Genomic DNA, 18,162 nt, shown 5'->3' with positions numbered 1-18,162 from the left:
ACAGAAGTCTTCCCACATGCTGTTATATTGTGTCTTTAGAGAAGTTTGAATGTTGGTATCTCTGAAAATGAGAAATAGGACTTGTCCTGTGTGTATATAAGATCTGGATTAGGGCTTTTACACTCACAGTTTTTGTTTGATTTTCTTACTGTCCAAGAAAATGTCATTTTGTTATTGTGGATATCAGTCCTGCTGTGTAATCATTCACTTTCTGTGCTGGGTAGCTGACATCTGGTGAATTTGGCAACATACTGATTTTAAATTGATTGGTCCACTGATTTAATATTGATTATCAGAAATATAGAGAAGATATTTTTGCTAATGTGATAATAACAGTATGAATGTATTAGTCTAACTCACAACCATGCAGCCAGATCCAGGTAAAACTCAAGTCGCAGCAAATTTCTGTGATTTAATTGCTTCTGGTGTTTCAGTGAGGGCATCATGAACTTTAATAAAAAAGATGAACAGATCTTTCACCACCTGCAGAAGCGGAGCTGCATTTCATTTGAATGCTGCTCAAATTTAGTCTAGACAAGAACTCAACTACAGCTTTGTGGTTTCTTCACTAGAAGCTGTCTTTCATTTCATTTACACCAAATCTTATGCCGACAATTGTATGGGAGCTCCTGTTTGTGAAAACAGCTATTTTATCTGATTAAGTTATATTGATTAAAGGCCTTGCTCAATAGCCAAGATGTCTTGGAAAATGCCAGTAGTTCAATGACAGAATCACAAAGTCATCCATGTTGAAGACCTCCAAGATCATCAGGTTCCTGACCCATCACTAAACCACGCCACCTAGTGCCCTATTCAAATGTTTCTTAAATACCTCTAGGGAAAGGGACTTCACTACATCCTTTTGCAGCCTGTTTTATTGTATGACCACATTCTCTGTGAACAAATCCTTCCTAAAGTTGATAGCAACAGCCTGGATTAATTCATATTTTGCTACAGCCTGTATCTGTGGGATGCAGGGGGCTCTTGATTCCTGATAAGTAAAACCTGTAGATTCTGAGCATGTGACAGAATCAGACCCATAATAATTTGATTCTAACTATACAATAGATTCTGTACTCACAGCTGTCTGATTCTTCTAATATGTCCATTCCTTTTCCTGGTCCCGGGAGAAGCCTGTGAGAAAATTAGAGATACAGATAATGGCAAAGCAATTTAACTGAAAAGAGCAAAAGTGTAATGACCTTTTCCCCACATGAGCGTGACTCAAGACAGACAGCTACTTTCTTTTATTGGCGTATGTACACACTCAGCCTTACTATTATTTTCTTCGATCACATGAGCATGCCCCAAAGAATGAGCCAAAATTTGATGGTGTTTTAAAAAATTGCCCATTTAACCAAAATGTCAGCACCTAAATGGAATACTGCACCTGTTATGAAAGGGATGTCAGACATAGGGGTACCTGACAATGTGAGGCACCTTACAGACGTGGGGTTTTAGTTTTTCATCCAGAAAGAGCTTGCTAAATGTCATCACTCATTGGATAGGCCGGCTGAACTCTCTGGACCACTTGCCTGGATAAAAAAAAAAAAAGAAGAAGAAGAAGAAGAAGAAGAAGAATTGAATTTCAGATAGTTTTCAATACTATCGTACTGGGAAAGAATAAAAACTTTCAGAATAACCTGAAATATTTCAACTCTCTCCCTACTTCCATATTCTCATTTCCCTGAGACTGGTCTCTTTAGAAATGTAGCATATTTATTGGAAAACGATAATAATAAAAAAAATAAGTATAGCTAAAGGAATAGTAATTTGTCTATGGCATTTCACCAAAAGTGGCAGTTTTCTTCTGCGTCACTGGTCTATGTTAGCTGTGGGATTACAACCAACCAATAGGCTTCTGAAGCATCAGTGAATAAGAGCCCCATAAAGAAAAATTCATTGGTAAGCTGGGAATCCATCAGTGCTACTGTAATCAAAAAACAGACAGATTCTTCTCATGGTTAATGATAGTGTGTCAGATAGTTACAGACCCAGAAGTTAAATGTGCTAAAGGCAAAATCTAAGATTAATGTTAATATTTCAATGAGAATGTAACACATTCTATGAAGAAAGCCTTTCACAGCAGTTTCATTAAAAGGATTTACTTTCAGAAGAAAAAAAATAACAAACAAAAAACAAAACAAATCAACAACAACAACAACAAAAACCAACAACCACAGGTGTATATATGGCACCATCATGTTAATGAAAGCTATGAACCCTTTCCTTGTACCTAAAGTTTTGCTGAAGGGTAGTGAATGCTGAGTGAGCTATCACCACTTGTGAACAATTCTTTCCTTCAGCAGTTGCTGAAGGAAACTCTGGACTCATCCAGTCTCCAAACAGAAATATCAACTTGTAGCCTTAGGTGGTGTAAGACCGAGGACAGAAACCATTTCAACAGTGTTTTCCTTACTTTGTCAGGTTTGCCAGTCTCTGAATTTATTTCTTTGTAGGAGGGTACCTGTCTTTCTGGTGATGCTTTGCTTGAATCTAAAACACAGACAGTGAGACTCAGGTGCCTAAAGATAGGATCCTGTTACCATGCAAGGTGCATGATCTGTGATTCCCCCTAAGGTGGGGATCTATCTTCCTCCTCCCTCTTCATATGCCTCACTTGCAGCCTCAAGAGTGGTTCAGACCCTCTTTCAGAAAACTCTGTACTGGTGACTTGTAAGTGGAACTAACAAATACTTAATAAAAATTCATTGGACTCACACTAAACATCATTCTTTAGCCACTGCCTTTTTGTTCTCCCTTTCGTTGACATGTTGTCTAATTAATCTCTACCCTGTCAGCATTATAAACATGATGAAGATAACTATTAACAATTCCGTGCTGGCACTCCCTTGTGGAATAATAGCCAGAAATGCAGTGTCAGTGTCTTGAATTAGTAACAGATTCTCAGAAACAAAAGGTATTTTTATTGTGTGACTGTAGTAGAGGTGTTCAAAGTGGAAACAACTTAGCTTGACTTTTCTAATCTTATTTTAATCTTACCTTTTCTTGATGCCCTTGGGAATAAACAAAACAAAACAAAACAAAACCTGGTGGCGCAGTGGTAGGAATGCCGCATTGCAACACCGGAGGGCTCGGATTCAAATCCCCCCTGTGGCGCCAGTGGTAGAAGTGCCGCTCTGCTACACAGGAGGCTCGAATCCTGGGGGCTGGACTCGATGATCTCTAAGGTCCCTTCCAACCCGCACGAGACTGTGATACTGTGATACTGTGAAAAGGCAAATCATTGGCTTTAACAGAAAATGTCACAATTATTTTAAGTAAGAATTTTTACAAATAATGAATAGTTTTTTTTTTTCTCCTGTCCCATACCACAAGGCTGATTCCAAGTCTGTACGTAGACTGAGCACTTATAGTCTGTTGTAGACGTACCTGCTTTTACATCTGGACAGTGAAGAACATGAAGTCATAGCCTCTACCTTTGTTTCCTTGCATGGACTGAACTGACTTGGATACTGCTTGTAGCAAGCTTATTATCCCACTGTTCTGTAAATCAGATATTCTTTCTGTGAAAGAAATATCTTACACTGTTTTACTGCAACGTTTCTAAACTATACATCAGTCACCCACAAAACAAAGCAAGAAACAATCAAAAGGAACTTCAAACCAAATCAGAACAACAATAACAACAAAAACAGAGGGTGATTTCTAAAAATGGAGCTACCATTCATTTTTTTATGCTCATGATAAAATATCTACAGCCAGATTCCAGGTTGTCTTCCTTTTTTGGTCACCAGTGAGTTCAGACTTGGTTTGAATTGCTACATAGAGAGCTAATAGTCATGTAATACTTGTAAACATGTTAAGTATATGTTAAGTATAAGTTAACATGTTATAGTTAAGGCTTATATAGCATACAGGATAACAGGGAACCAGGCACTCTCTGGTTTAGGTGCAAGACACACAATAGTAAAACTGAAACTGATTCACTATGCCTTGAAATCAAATAATCTACCTTAAGCTTTGCTCACATGGATAATGGTTAGATATGTGCACCATCCCATTGAAATCAATGGTGTGGTTTAGCTGAGGAAAAGCTGGCAGGAACAAATCTTTTTTTTTTAATTTATTTTTAAGCTTTGAATATCTCCTGGGTTTAAAATACAGGCAGATAAATAAAGAAACTCCATGAACAAAAACCACTTCTATTCTTTCATTTTGCTTAAAATGTCTTGCATTGGCTTGGTGAACAACTTGATGCTTCTATAACAACTGTATAATTTTACAAGTAAGTGCATCTAAAACTGGTGTTCTACATACATAAAGAGGCAATAATTAATAGCTGTTAGTTCTTACTATTTTGTACTTCTTTTCTTCAGAATCTCTTTATCTACTTCCTTTTGAACTACTTTCAGCAAATCCGTTGGGTAAGAAATAATGGGAGAAAAACAGTCAAGAACCATTCTGCGTCAAGAAAATTGCTCCTGCGAATAGAGTAGGACTTACCAAATGCAAGAAAAAAACAACTAACACATTATTTAGCACTAGATTTTGATCCCTTTGAACAGCAGAGATTAGCAAGTAACACATTGTGTCATTTGGCAAGTACTACTTGATATCTTGGAGTTAATGTTTTGACCCATGATGACTGTCATGTGAAATGTGAACAGTTGGTCCCAAAGGCATCTCCCTAACTCCAAGGTATAAAGGTGAAACATACCTTGTAGTCATTATTAATAGCAGATTATTTGCTACTAGTAGTGTACGCTTGAAAATTCACATCAGAAATGGCAAGATCATACGTGTAGTCTTGCTATGCTTGCCTTTTGAAAGATGTCTCCCCTTGGGCCAGGCCAAAATTCCTCCACGCTTCAACTCAGCAAGACATCCACACATATTTGTCACAGGCTGCTGACAGAGCAACATGCATGTTGGTCTGAGTGCCTCTCAGAAGTTCTCTGTCATCATCCAGCTCCTACACCATTTTGGCTGATGTCTGTACAGGTAAAGCCAGAGACTTAAGAAGCCAGCTCCCCAGCTCCAGCATGGACATTCTTTATGTTATTGAACTTGATCCTGATACACTCAGCTTTCATTTTCTCAGGTACCCTATTACTTGTGCACAGCGTTTCACTGTCTGCACTTTTTCAGTCCATTATCTGGGGGCAGAGTAGTTTTCAGTTTTTCTTCAGAGAAGTGAAGTTTTGGAATGTGTGTACCCTGACCTCAGCCAGCAGAGGCTTTTCCCATTCCCATCTCAAGTTCAGTATTATCTTCAACTCATGGGGACTCTCAGTCCATTCTGAATATCTTCAGGGGCATTTAAAATCTGGAGTCAGCAACACATACAGCCTATAGGATGGAAAAATGAATTTGCTGGTAATTATATTTAAGCCAGCTAGTCTTCCTAGACTCCAGCCGGCCTGCTGTCTTATCTGACCCAAATTAAGACAGCTTGTCCTCAATTCTCCTTACTCACTCAGCAAACAGAGGAGTCCTACCTCCTGCAGTAACCTTTCCAAAGCAACAACTTCTTCACATCAGCCAGAATTCATAAATTACTTGTAGTTAAATTATTCCAGTCATCACATGTCATGCCCCTTTAGGCCAATATCCTCAAGGGAGATCCCGATGGATACCAGCCTTTTCTGTCATGTCCTCTACAGCAGAATGCAAACTCCACAACAGGAGATAGTTGTCTTTGCCAGAGCACTATTATGTGTCACGAAAGGCAGTGTAGGCATATACAGACCACATCTACTGCTGCTGGCAGGCTTTTTCTGTGTCCCTGTGCTGCTGCTTATCCTGAAGCAAAATCCTGCCCTGTCTTTCCTCAGTGGGCTTACTGTTTGTGAAAAAATGTTGAACGGGAGCTTTGCATTCAGGAATTTATATTTGGCTGTCTTACATACCTCGCTTTCAGCCTTGCTGCACCTTTGGATGTGCTGAGCACCCAGGAGATTTAGTCATATTCTTGTTACATCCTGCTAGTAGCTTCTTCACTACTGTAGGTTTCTACATAGAAAAGAATGAAAGGATCAAACGTAAATTACATTTAAAATGCACAATATATTCAATTATGTTTCTGGGGACTTGTCATTGTTTTCAAAATGCTCTTATTATCTTATCTTTCTATGCCTTTTATTTCTCTGTGGACTCAAGTCTGACCAAAAAACAACCCTACACATCAATTCTTTTAGTGGAAATATAAACCCATAGTTAAGTGCATAGCAACATAGTGAATTTAAACACAGTATTTACAAAAAATGCCTGGAGCGTGCACAGGCAGTGTTGGGAGACATTATCTGAAAACAAAGCAAGAAACTGATTTAGCCATGTTTTGTTCTTCTGTAACATTTCTTTTTTTTTTTTTTTTTTTTTCCCCTTTTAAATACATAGATGCTTAACTGCTGTAAACCGAACTAAATCAGTTTTCCCCATTTTTAGGTAAAGATGCACTCCAAATATTTTGACTGCCATGTACATTATCTTCATGTAAGGAGTATCACTTCTCTATTTTACCTAGGACCAAGTAAGTGATAAGGAGTACACCTCCTGCAATGCCCTATTTTGTGTAGTTAGGATAATCTCAAGTCTTCTTAGGCTTTAAAAATCTGGAAGTGCTTTTTAGACAGAATGTAGAAGGTATTTAGATTTCTACTTATTCAGAACACAAAACCCCCTCAAGTACTAATGGCTTAATATATATTTCATAGAATAAAAAATGTTAAAAAGTAGGATTTTCCAAGCTAAGTAAACCTTTATCAGCTGTTCTCATGCTTTTGGCATTATTTCTTCTCAGCCCTTTCCCTCTGGGAGACAATAAAAATAGCTAATGTTCACTTTCTTCCCCAGTTCCTGCTTTTACTGCTTCTGTTCAACTTTTATCTGGCAATCCAGCTTGCATGTTAGTCAGTATGATTTTGATGCCTATTAGCTTTCTTTCTGAAGGCTTCTGGTCCTTCTCTCTTCCTTGCTGTAGATCTCATTGCATGGCCCTATGCTATCATTGCCTGTGTCCTGATAAAAATACAAAGCATGGTTCAGAGACAAAGGCAGCACTTTATTGGAACAACTACTTGCTAAAGTATGGCAAAATAGAATTACCACAGTGAGAGGGACTGACTTCCTTAACTATCTCTGAACTCTTCCTGGTATTATTTCCCCTAAGCTCATTGCAGCATGCTGTAGTGTCATGAGGCAGACATAACAGAGGACCCAGTAATGGCCCAGTAAGATGTGGTTTGCTTAAGAAGGAAGCAGAGTCATAGGACACTGGCCAGACATCAGATGCAATGGTGCATGCTGTACTGAAGTCAGCCTGCAATGCAGAGTTAATAATGGAAAAATTGTGCTTTGTCTAAATGAGAAGAGTTGTTTGGAATGACTGTGCTCTAGCCTGTATTGCTTCCATTTTTCATGCACCAGATTTACAGTGAAATCATGTTCTCTTTGGCTAAGCACAGACTTCTGTACCTGGAGGTACAACTGAGTTCCTGAGCTCTTTTCATTTTCACTAAACCGTATCTCCTAGCTCCCTATCTAGATGCTTCTGCCACCTCCCTGAGCAGCCATTCCAGTGCCTGACCAATCTCTGAGAAAAAAAAGTTCCTTCTTATGACCAGTCTAAACCTCAACTGATACAACTTGTGGCCATTTCCTCGGGTCCTGTTTGTTGCCTGGCAGAAGAAGCCAAGCCTCTCTCTCAACAGGGACACCTACAGCTTGATCAGGTTGCCAAAGGTCCATCCAGCCTGATTTTGAGTATCTCAGGGCAACCTGTGTCAGTGCCTCACCACCCTTATCATAAAAAACTTTTTCCTTATATCCATTCTAAATCTCCTGGATTACAAGCCCTTATATAATTCTAATCAGTTAAGAAACATTGTGAACTATGTTTCATTTTGGATGACACAAGCAGTGCGTTAGTGCTGATACGCAGTTCGAAAAATTGTCATTTGTAATCAACTTCTTCCACTTATGGAAAAACAGACTGTTCACAATAAAGGATACAAAATGCCAGTGGCACAAAGGATGACCTGGAAACCTTGAGAGAGATACAGCCTGACCTTGAGCTTTAGACCCTGTAGTGACATGGCAGAAGTTCCATCTGGACTTAAAAAGTCTCAAATTCAATACTTAGAGGCACAGAAGCCCAGTGAGACAGACAAAAGGCTGGTGTGCCAGGCAGCTCTGATGTTTATTTACATATTATTCTAGATTTGAAAGCACTGGCTTGATTAATTTTGTGTAGCAGAATACAGTCAGTACAGTTGGAAATGTGTAGTAACTAAACTTAAATCAGTTTTACCTCAAAGCAAATGAGATCAGAATGCAGCCACTTTAATAAAAATTCCCTGTCTCTCTTCTATAAACTGTCTCTAATCAATGAGATAAAATACAGCACTTATGACTAATGTATATGCTTAGTTTTGGCAAAGTCTAACACAAAAATGACTGTCTGAGAAAAGGCTGTGTTTTTATCCTTGCTCTGTAAACTAATTAGGGTTTTGTGAGAAATGCCTGAAAAGGGATGGTCACATCTGCAGAAATCAATTTTTTTCTAAGCCATCACCACAAAGAGTGAAATGCTTTCATTATGACAGTGTGCCTGTGGTAGCACTTGCAGGGCACAATTTGTTTGCATGCAGCAGCTATGTATTTCCTTACTTCAGATTATCCTATATTCTTTTCATTGTAAGAGTTATACCAATTCTGCTACATGATGCTGGAATCATTCTGACATCATTATGAAACGGACACTGACATCTACTCTCTTAATGTAACCTTTCTGACCAGTTGGTCCTCCATGGATAATTCTGGGAGGAAGAGGAAGAGGCAGAGGGAGAATCATCATTAGGATGTGCTAGCACCAGTAAATATACACCCCACACAGCCAACGTATCAGGTGCCATATTGGATATCTTGTTATTTTCTGATGATAAGCAAGATACCAGAATGTAAGACTCCTTGGTGATAATGATGAAGAGTAGCATCTACACAGGAAATACAAAAGCATTCATCAACCTTATCCTCTAGTATACTAAATACACATTTCACTTTGGAGGTGTATTTAAACCAAATTTTTTCACATTCCATGGAAAACAAGAGCTGCTTCTTTAAAAACCTGCTTCTACCACAGGTCAATGGCTTTACCATTATGCATTAAAAGTTAAGTAGGATTATTGACAGGCAAACCACAGAAATTGGTTTATGTCAATGAAGAATGGCAAATTGATACATATATCAGGAAAAGAGCCCTAGAGGAAAAGATCTTTGCACAGTGAAATTAGATTCACAGGTCACAGATGATTTCTTAGTTCTTTCTAAGTTGTAAAGCAGTAATTTATGGGAGAGCTCTCACGGTCTCTTTACCTGCACTACAAAAAAAAAAAGAATCTTTTTTATTAAAGTTTAAGTTGCATGTCCTCACAAGTGCAACGCATAGACCTGACTGAATGTAATACCCTCAGAACTGAGATGTCCTGTCATTCTGGAGGAAATAGCCATTTCTTTGAGCCCTTTGTTTCTATTCTTCTCTGGGAAGCTTCCCTTTAAATGCCCAGATGGAGAAGTAGCTAGAGGACTGCAAAGTTTGCTTTTATTGCAAAAAGATATCAAAACTGTCATCTTTTCAGGGTGCCTTCTTCATGTAAACAGATTTCCACTGCCTACTTGTAATTTCTAGAAATAAGCTTTCTAAAAACAAAAACAAATATAAATGAAACCGGTGTAACTTGTAAGGCAGAGATGCTCTACCTCAGCAGATACCTGCAGCTCTTGCACAAGAAGTATTCTGTTTTCTTGCAGTAGCACAAAGCCAGCTATAAAGATTAGGTAGCGAGGCCCTACAGAGGGATCTGGACAGGCTGGAGAGCTGGGATGAGAGCTGGGAAGAGATTCAACAAGACCAAATGCCGCATCCTCCACTTCGGCAACAACAACCCCGGGTGACGCTACAAGCTTGGGGAGGAGTGGCTGGAAGACTGCATAAAGGAAATGGATGTGGAGGTATTGATTGATGCTCGGCTGAACATGAGCTGACTGTGTGCCCAGGTGGCCAAGGAGGCCAATGGCATCCTGGATTCCATCAGAAACAGCGTTGCCAGCAGGAGCAGAGAGGTGATTGTTCCCCTGTACTCAGTGCTGGTGAGGCCACATTTCAAGTACTGTGTCCAGTTTTGGGCCCCTCACTGCAAGAAAGACGTTGAGGCCCTGGAACGTGTTCAGAGGAGGGCAACAAAGCTGGTGAGGGGTCTGGAGCACAGGCCATATGAGGAGAGGCTGAAGGAGCTGTGAATATTCAGCCTGGAGAAGAGGAGGCTCAGGGGAGACTTTATTGCTCTCTATAACTTCCTGAAGGGAGGCTGTAGTGAGCTGGGGGCTGGCCTCTTCTCTCATGTCATTAGTGATAGGACTAGTGCTTGTGATGAGGGAAGAGCTGGGGTTTTCCTTGAGGTACTGGTGGGAAGTCCCAACAGGTCAGACAGAGCAGCCCTAACTCTAGTGCTCTCTCAAGCAACACAAGTTTTGCAGTTTGCCAGTTTCCTTGTTGATCTCTGTAGAGGAGAAATAGTAAGAATCCTTTTTATATGCTCCCTTCAGGTACTGGAAGACTGCAGTGAGATCACCCCACAGCCTTCCCTTCTCCAGGTTGAACAAGCCCAGCTCCCTCAGCCTGTCTTCATAGGAGAGTGTCCTGGTGGCCCCAGGCCTGGACACTCCAGATGTGGCCTCATGAGGACAGAGTAGAGAGGGCCAATCATCACCCTGTCCCTGCTGGCCACCTCTCTTCTGATGGACCCCATCTTCTGGAATGCTCCTCTTTAGGTAAGAAGGGGATATACGTTATCTGATTTAGATCAAAGGTGACATCAGAAGTAATGAAAGTATAAATAATCTTAAAGCTTCAGAGAAAGAGGATTCTTTAATAAAGAAAGGATCTATCTTGGAGATTTAACTTGCTTAAATCTTTCAAATCCTTAAGCCAAATGCTTTAATGTTCCAAAATTTTATGACAGTATTTATTTCATGCTCATTAGGAACAAGTAGCCATCACCCCCTAACTGACACACTGGAAGCTCTTCCCACGTGGAATTGGCACACTGAAGCACTAAATGTGCATTTTCTGTAAAATATTTCCAAGTTCGGGACTTCTGTTATAAATCTTTCTATTTGCTGACATGCGGTATTGTTTTGCCCTTAATGGTTTATGTACGTACAAAAAGGCACTGGATTGTATTTACCACCTTCCCAGCTACTGAATTGCTTAGCATAGATACTTTCTTTCATGAGTACTGTCATTAAATGTATGAAATTATTGATTTAGACTGCTTTCCTGAGAGGCTGTTCCTTAAAAAGAGCAGAGTCGGGTCTCCTTTTGGCTGCAAACTAGGCTGAATTTCATAATAAAACTTTCATCAATCAAAACTCCGAACAACAATAACCTCCCTATGATACATCAATGACTAAATCTCCAAGAGAGTGGGCTTTATTTTTTTTCTTTCTTAGGGAAAAAAATAATAAGAAAAAGAGAGAGAGAAAGAGAGTAGTAAGGATGCAGTTTTTCTTCTAAGGAATTCCTTTTGAAGAGATCATGCCAAAAAGGCTGCTAAAGGGACAACTTGCTTCTGTAATTTGTAGAAAGGAGCTCTCTTAATTACAGACAGAGTTTATTGCATCTCTCCTTCTCTGTCTCCCCCCACGTGCATGCACACAGAGAGCTTGAGAAAGCTGGCAGCGCTACCTGAATAGCTATTGAAAGAGTGTGCGACTTCTCAGTGCCTGCTTCATTACTGGGTGCAGCTCTTCCCAGGCATGAGAGCGCCTAACTGCATTCTCCCATTGCAAAGCCCTCGGTAAGTCCCCTCTGCAGGCAGAGCTGGGGGTTAACCCAGAGAAAGGAAGGAGGGGGTGGCAGGGGGGATGTGGGGGCACTCGGAACAGCTTCACATCTGCTCCATTTCTGTGATAAACGAGTGGGATCTTCTCTTCTTTGCTGGGATGCAAAGGCAATTGCATGGAATGTTTTGCATGCTCAGGAGCGGTGCTAAGTGCCTTTAGGAGTGCTGGAAACTGAGCAGAATTTTACTACAGGAGATGAGATATTGGTGAATGCTTTTCAGAACTGCAAGAAGAGTGTTTGTGTCTCGGTTTGGTTTCGCCTGTAATTTTCCTCTTTTCCTCTCCCTCCTTTGTGTGTGTGTGTGTGTGTTTAATGTGCTATTATGGTCAAAAAGAAGAAACTGTGTCTTCCTGCTGATTGATGGCTTTTGAAACGTAGAACTTTTATCGGGAGAGGGATGAGAGCTGCAGCTCCAGAGATCTGAGTGCTTTTTATTTGCATGTGCCTTCTTGTCCATGTTTCTGGTGCTGATTGTATGAATTCACCACGCTCAGGAGAAGTCTGAAAAGATAGTATATGCACATTTACTGCTGCATACGCTGATGTTTATGCTTGTTAAATGTGCCCATGTCACATGTTTTATTAGTCACTGCCTGACAAGTGGCACTCTCCAGGTAGCTCCTTTCAGTAGATGCAGCAGAAAGTACTCCCAGGCTCCCTGGCTCTTATTTACTCTGATCCTGTAAGTCAAGCTCATTAGACTCAAAAGAAAATGATAGAGGCCATTGGAGAAGTCAGCCTGTAACTCTCCTGGCCCCAGCTGAGTACTGGCATTAGAAATGAGAGCTGTGAATGATGCAGCTGTTGGAGGGTCCCAATGCACCAGAGGTGGCTGCCTTTTGATTTGAAAAGTATGGACGAGTTACCCTAGGGATGGGCTGGAGGTTATTGGCTAGCAGTACAAAGCATTAACAGCATGACTGTCTCCAAACTGAACTCACATGCATTTACCCCTTACTGGGGTAAACACAGTCTAGAATAACTGCTTTTTAAGTAGCAGGACATGAGACCATTGGCTCACATCTTACTACCAGTCCAGTCCAGATGTCTGTTGGCTACAGCTGTCCACTGGACATAGGAGATGACACAGCTAGATTTATGAGGGGAAAATCTGCTTTTTGTATTTAGAAAACATACACAAGTGATTTGAAACTGCTGCTTGGTGTCCCCAGACATCATTTTCTCTTCTACTGAGCAAACATGATAGCTCAAAGGATTAAGTTTTAAGATCTGCAACACTTGCTTTCCAGTTAAAGTGAGTAAATTTATGTCTCTTCTACAGGTCAGAAGGACCAGATTGACTTTTTTTTGTTTGTTTTCTTTTCGAAAGGCTTCAATGTATAATACAACTTATATAAGATAATATTAAAACAGAGTTCAGACCTGTAGGCAAGAACAAAACAGGTGTTGCTCCTTGCCACTCAGTTGTTTTGTATTATATTGATAGGGGAACACGTGCAGATGACTACAGAATTGACAAGGGTACTCATATAGCTTCATAGAGTGGAGGCAATAAGTAGGAAAATCCTACCTGTTCCTGGTTTTCAGAGGCAACAGTACTTCATCAATAAGCTATACTGTTGTCAAAATCACATTGTTACCTGGTACACTTATTGCATCAAATATAACAGTGGGGTGAGATACAGAGATGAATAAACCCAGGTAGATGAATGTGTGTATGGAGGGGGAGAATTTGTAAGAAAAGAACACTTCTTGTTGTTGTTTTGCTTTTGTACCAAACAGCTGAATAAGTTTGTTGCTAGAATACTCTCAGTACAACAGTGCACTGCCCTTCTCTGCTTGTTTTGCTTTAATTATCTGCCTGGACATACGAAAAAGTAGAAAAAAATCAATAAGAAGAATCTCAGTATGTAGAGGGTAGGAACATGTACTTCTGCTGAGCTCTGTGCCACATCCCTGTGTCAAATTCAGCCTTGATCACATTCATTTTAGTAAGGAATTCTGCTATCAGCATGGCAGGGTGTTCACAAAGCAACTTGATAGCAGGTCAGGATGGGAGAAAAATGCTAGGGGCTGTTTGCCAGAAGCCAGATGCCATGACCCTTCGGCCTACTGGAAGTGAGTATTCCGAGTGCGTTACAACCCAGCACATGATAAAGAGATGAGGTGTCTTGGCTGACAGGAAAAATTCTTATTTACGTGTCCAGCGTCTGCTCTGTAGGGCCTCACCCCTGGCACATGGGATATGGCTTTCCTGTTCGCCCACAGATCTGTCCCACCAGGAATTGGATGAGTCTGGAGCTATTTGTCTCTTACCACACTGGGAAATATGAGCACCTGTCAGACAAGGCTGCCCTAGATTTCAGAATGCACCCACACATTCATTTAGTAGGAAACATAATAAGTGGTGGGCTGGACATATTGGCTATGTTTGGACTGCTCTAACACAGTTGAAGTTAGACAGCATGTGGAAATACATGCAGTCAGTATGTGTTTCCAGGTAGTGCCTTACTTTGTTAGCACTGAATCACAGAATCATAGAAGCACTAAAGTTGGTAAGACTTCTCAGATCATTATGGCTAGCCACCAGCCCACCCCCACCATGACCACTGACCACATCCCTTAGTACCACATCCACAGAGTTCTTGAGCACCTCCAGGGCTGGTGACTGCACCACCTCTCTGGGCAGCCTGTGCCACTGCCTCACCACACTTTCTCGGATTTTTTTTCCTATAATTCGACCTGAATCTCCCCTGGTGCAACATAAGTTAATTCCCTCCCATCCAGTCGCTGTTACCCTGGAGAAGAAGCCAACGCTCTCTCTGCTATAAGCTCCTTTCAGGTGGTTGTAGAGAGTGATAAGGTCTCCCCAAAGCCTCCTCTTCTCCATACTGCACAATCACACATCCTATAGCTGCTCCCCATCAGACTCGTGCTCCAGATCCTTCTCAGCTTCCTTACCTTCCTTTGGACACACACCATCAGGGTTATATTTGTAGGAGGACTGAACTCTCTGATAGAAAAAGTCATCAGACCTTGCCAGCAAGAGCTGCTGAGATCTAAATGTACCTTTAAGCCAACCTGGGTTTTTATCAGAAATTCTTTCTGTTGCTCTCTGACTTGAAATGAGCTTGTCTCCCTGTCTCCCTGCCCCCCCATCAAAGATTACAATTCATGAAGCAGAAAATGCCTGACATTCAAACACTGGCAGAGTTCTTTTAAATTATGTTTCTAGTTTATCATCCTTTTATATGTCAAAGTTTCCTATTTCCCCTCTCTATTTTTATATATAGGAAAATGTTTCAATCCAGGCATTTCAATACCCATCAGTAAAGTGTATGTGGCAGTATATCCTAATCTACTGAACAAACAGGGATTTTCAAAGGGCATTGCCTGGGCTGGCTGTAGGGTTGTTGTTGTTTAATTTAACTTTGATTACTCTACAATTAGTAAAGCCAAACTCAAAGGAGCAGAGACTGCTTTAATAATTGTTTATCACCCTAAAAACCCCCTCTGTTGCCCTCAGACACTTTCCTTCTTCTCTTCCCCTTTCATGTGGAAACCCTCCAAGTCTAACTTCAATTAAAGCTCTTTGGAACAGGTATCATGTATCCAGTCATTGCACACTTTCTTGTTCACCATACTTCATGGAAACATGAATTATTAACCATAGCTGGAGTGTTTGGAGTGGATAAAAACTAATACAATCTTCTGATCTTAGCTGCACTTTTTTTTTCTACAATTCCCTGCACCTTAGTTTGGTAAAAAGGAGAGAAACATCTTCAAACCTTCTGTGAACTTTTTGTTACTATCCCTGGAGAAGGAACTCAAAATCCATCCTCTGCTGCCTTTGTCTACTGCATGACCTTGGTAAGAGTGGAAGGACCTTGAAAATCCATGCTAATGCAGTTATTGGAAGAACTGTGAAAGAACAGGAAGGATGTTCCTCAGCATTATTCTTTTGATTAGAATGACTTACAAATTGTTTTTGTCATTGCCAAGACAAGAGTGGAAATGACGTTTAGTAGCACATGGATTCCCAAGTAATTTGTGCCCCATAATACAAATTAGGTTAAAGGCAGTTTACCAAACCTTGGGACAGCAACATTTTATTATTTTCTCAAAGGAAGATAATCAACAATGTTAATTATAGGAAGACAACAGTGGCACAAGGAACATACAACTCTAAATGAAAATAAACTGATGAATTCAATAGGACATTGTAGTCAAAATTCTTCACTAAGCTGAAAAAGAATATCTACATTCAGAAGTTACACAGTCTCAGTTTTCCCTTTACTGTGTTTTTGTGCTAACTCTGCAAAATAATTAAAGAAGGGGAAGGAGAGAAGAGCAGATAACTAGATAATAGAAGGAATGACCACACTAGCCTGCACATTTCATTGAACTTCTATCCAAGTTTTACTTGAAATTGAATTTTTTTCACTGAAAAATGATGACAGAATATGTTCCCAGCACTACAACAGATGCTATTAAAGCAGCTTCTTTCCATTATGAAAATAAAGCTGAAGCACTATAACATATGTTGTGTTGATTCATGTCTTAGGAAACACCATTCCATGGAGATATATTTGATAAATGCAGTAAGAAAGCAGCTGATTCCTTGGAAAAATGCATCTGACTGCAACATTAGCTACTTGCATATTGTACTTGACAAACACTCAGATGTGATAAGTTTTAATACATTGCCACAAGACCTAAAAAGAAGTTTCATTCCGATGCAACTCTATTCCTTTATAATTTCTAATGTCTTATAAGATGCTACCTGCCAGTGGAAAACATTGGTAAACAATTCCTTTTATAGGAGTCTGACCCTGATGTTCTGTTGCTAGTACTCAAAAATCAAGATAGTACAGTTCCTCATCTGCAAATTCAGATTAGTTTTTCTGCCTCCACCTCCTCCAATTATACATCCTTCTTCTGTCTCCTTGCTTGCACTTCATACAGAGGGCAAAGACTCTGCCTTGTTACACACACAATACCTACACAGTCAGCACCTACACAGCTAAAGGTACTTTTGCAAAAGAACTCCTTCCACCAAGCTACTAACTAATGTTGTCTCAGCCAATGCCAGTGATGCTGGGAGCCTATCCCTCAAGAGTGCTGAGCCTGGAAGCACCTTCAGGCTACAGACCCCTTCTGGGTGTGATTGCCCTGTGCTGTGGCCACCAGAGGCTTCAGTTCCCCCTTTTACTATGTAAACATTTTTATTTATTTTTACAAATAACAAAATCCCTACTCAAATGTTAGAAGAAGAGGCTGTGCATATCAATTCTAGAATCAGCATCTGGGAATGGATGTAGCAGTTCTATCAGTGACACTAAGAAATACCTAATTCTTTGACAGTTCTGTTAGCTCCACAGAGCTGCCTACCATGAGTAAGTGTTTGCTTTTGACAGTTGACTAGATAAGGTGACTCCATGGGGAGCTGATAGGTGCCCTAACAAGGTGTGTTGTTGCAGCATTTTCTTTCTGACCAGGAAACCACTCATGTAACTGACAGCTGGCACCTTTGGTAAAATTCAGCATAAATCAATCAGAACAACAGCTCATCTTCTTGATGCAGATATGTCATGAGTCTGACTCTGTGTGTTTGGCTGGAACAGGCTCTGTGAAACAGGAGCATGTTTTGGAGACTGATTTAACTTTCTGTTTAGTAAATTTTCTGTTAAAATATCATCTAACAATACCAAAAGAGCATTCTGTTCTACCTTTAAAGAGCAAAAACCTTTCTCTCTGTTGAAGTAAGAGCATTAGTTGAATTGATCCTTGACAAATTTCTTTCAGTTCAAGGAGGTTAAACCCAGGTGTACCAACAGAGCACGGTAGACAAGAGCTGGTATAAGGTGTAGGGGAGTCTTAGTTTCAGCTGGGGTGGAATTGTTTTCTTTAGTGTCTGGTGTGATGCTGTTTTCATTCTAGAAGAAAAGAAATGCTGATAACTCTCTAATGCTTATGGTTGTTGTTTAGCAGTGTTGTGCAGTGTCAAGGCCATTCCAGTTTCTCAGTGAAGAGCTGGGAGGAATCAGAATCAGAACAGCTGACTTAAACTGGCCTAAGTGATATTCCATACCATATGGCATCATGCAGAGAGTCTTGAAGGGAATGGTTGTGCATTTCACTCTTCTGCTTGGCTGGGGACTAGCTGGGCACTGATCAGTGCATAGTGAACAATTGCTTGTGCATCACTTGTTATATACATTTATATATATATACAGTCATAACTATTTTCCTTTTCCTTTTCTCTATCTTAGTAAATAGTTTTCTCTCAGTTCAGGAGTCCTACTTCTTCTTCTTTTTTTTTTTTTTTTTTTTTT

General features: G+C 40.2%; 1 protein-coding gene across 1 annotated transcript in view; it reads left to right on the top strand.

The window, feature by feature from the left end:
• The first annotated feature begins 11,707 nt into the window (after positions 1 to 11,707).
• ST6GAL2 (ST6 beta-galactoside alpha-2,6-sialyltransferase 2) overlaps positions 11,708 to 18,162 on the top strand; it is a 169,865-nt gene continuing 163,410 nt past the window's right edge. The window contains exon 1 of the mRNA XM_015849787.2: positions 11,708 to 11,819. The gene's annotated coding sequence lies outside the window, so the exon portion shown is untranslated. The remainder of the gene's footprint in view (positions 11,820 to 18,162) is intronic.

Source organism: Coturnix japonica, chromosome 1 (assembly GCF_001577835.2).
Source record: "Coturnix japonica isolate 7356 chromosome 1, Coturnix japonica 2.1, whole genome shotgun sequence".
In the NCBI taxonomy this organism is placed as follows: domain Eukaryota; kingdom Metazoa; phylum Chordata; class Aves; order Galliformes; family Phasianidae; genus Coturnix; species Coturnix japonica.
Note: the sequence above shows the minus strand (reverse complement) of the source record. Positions and strands in the feature narration are given on the sequence as shown.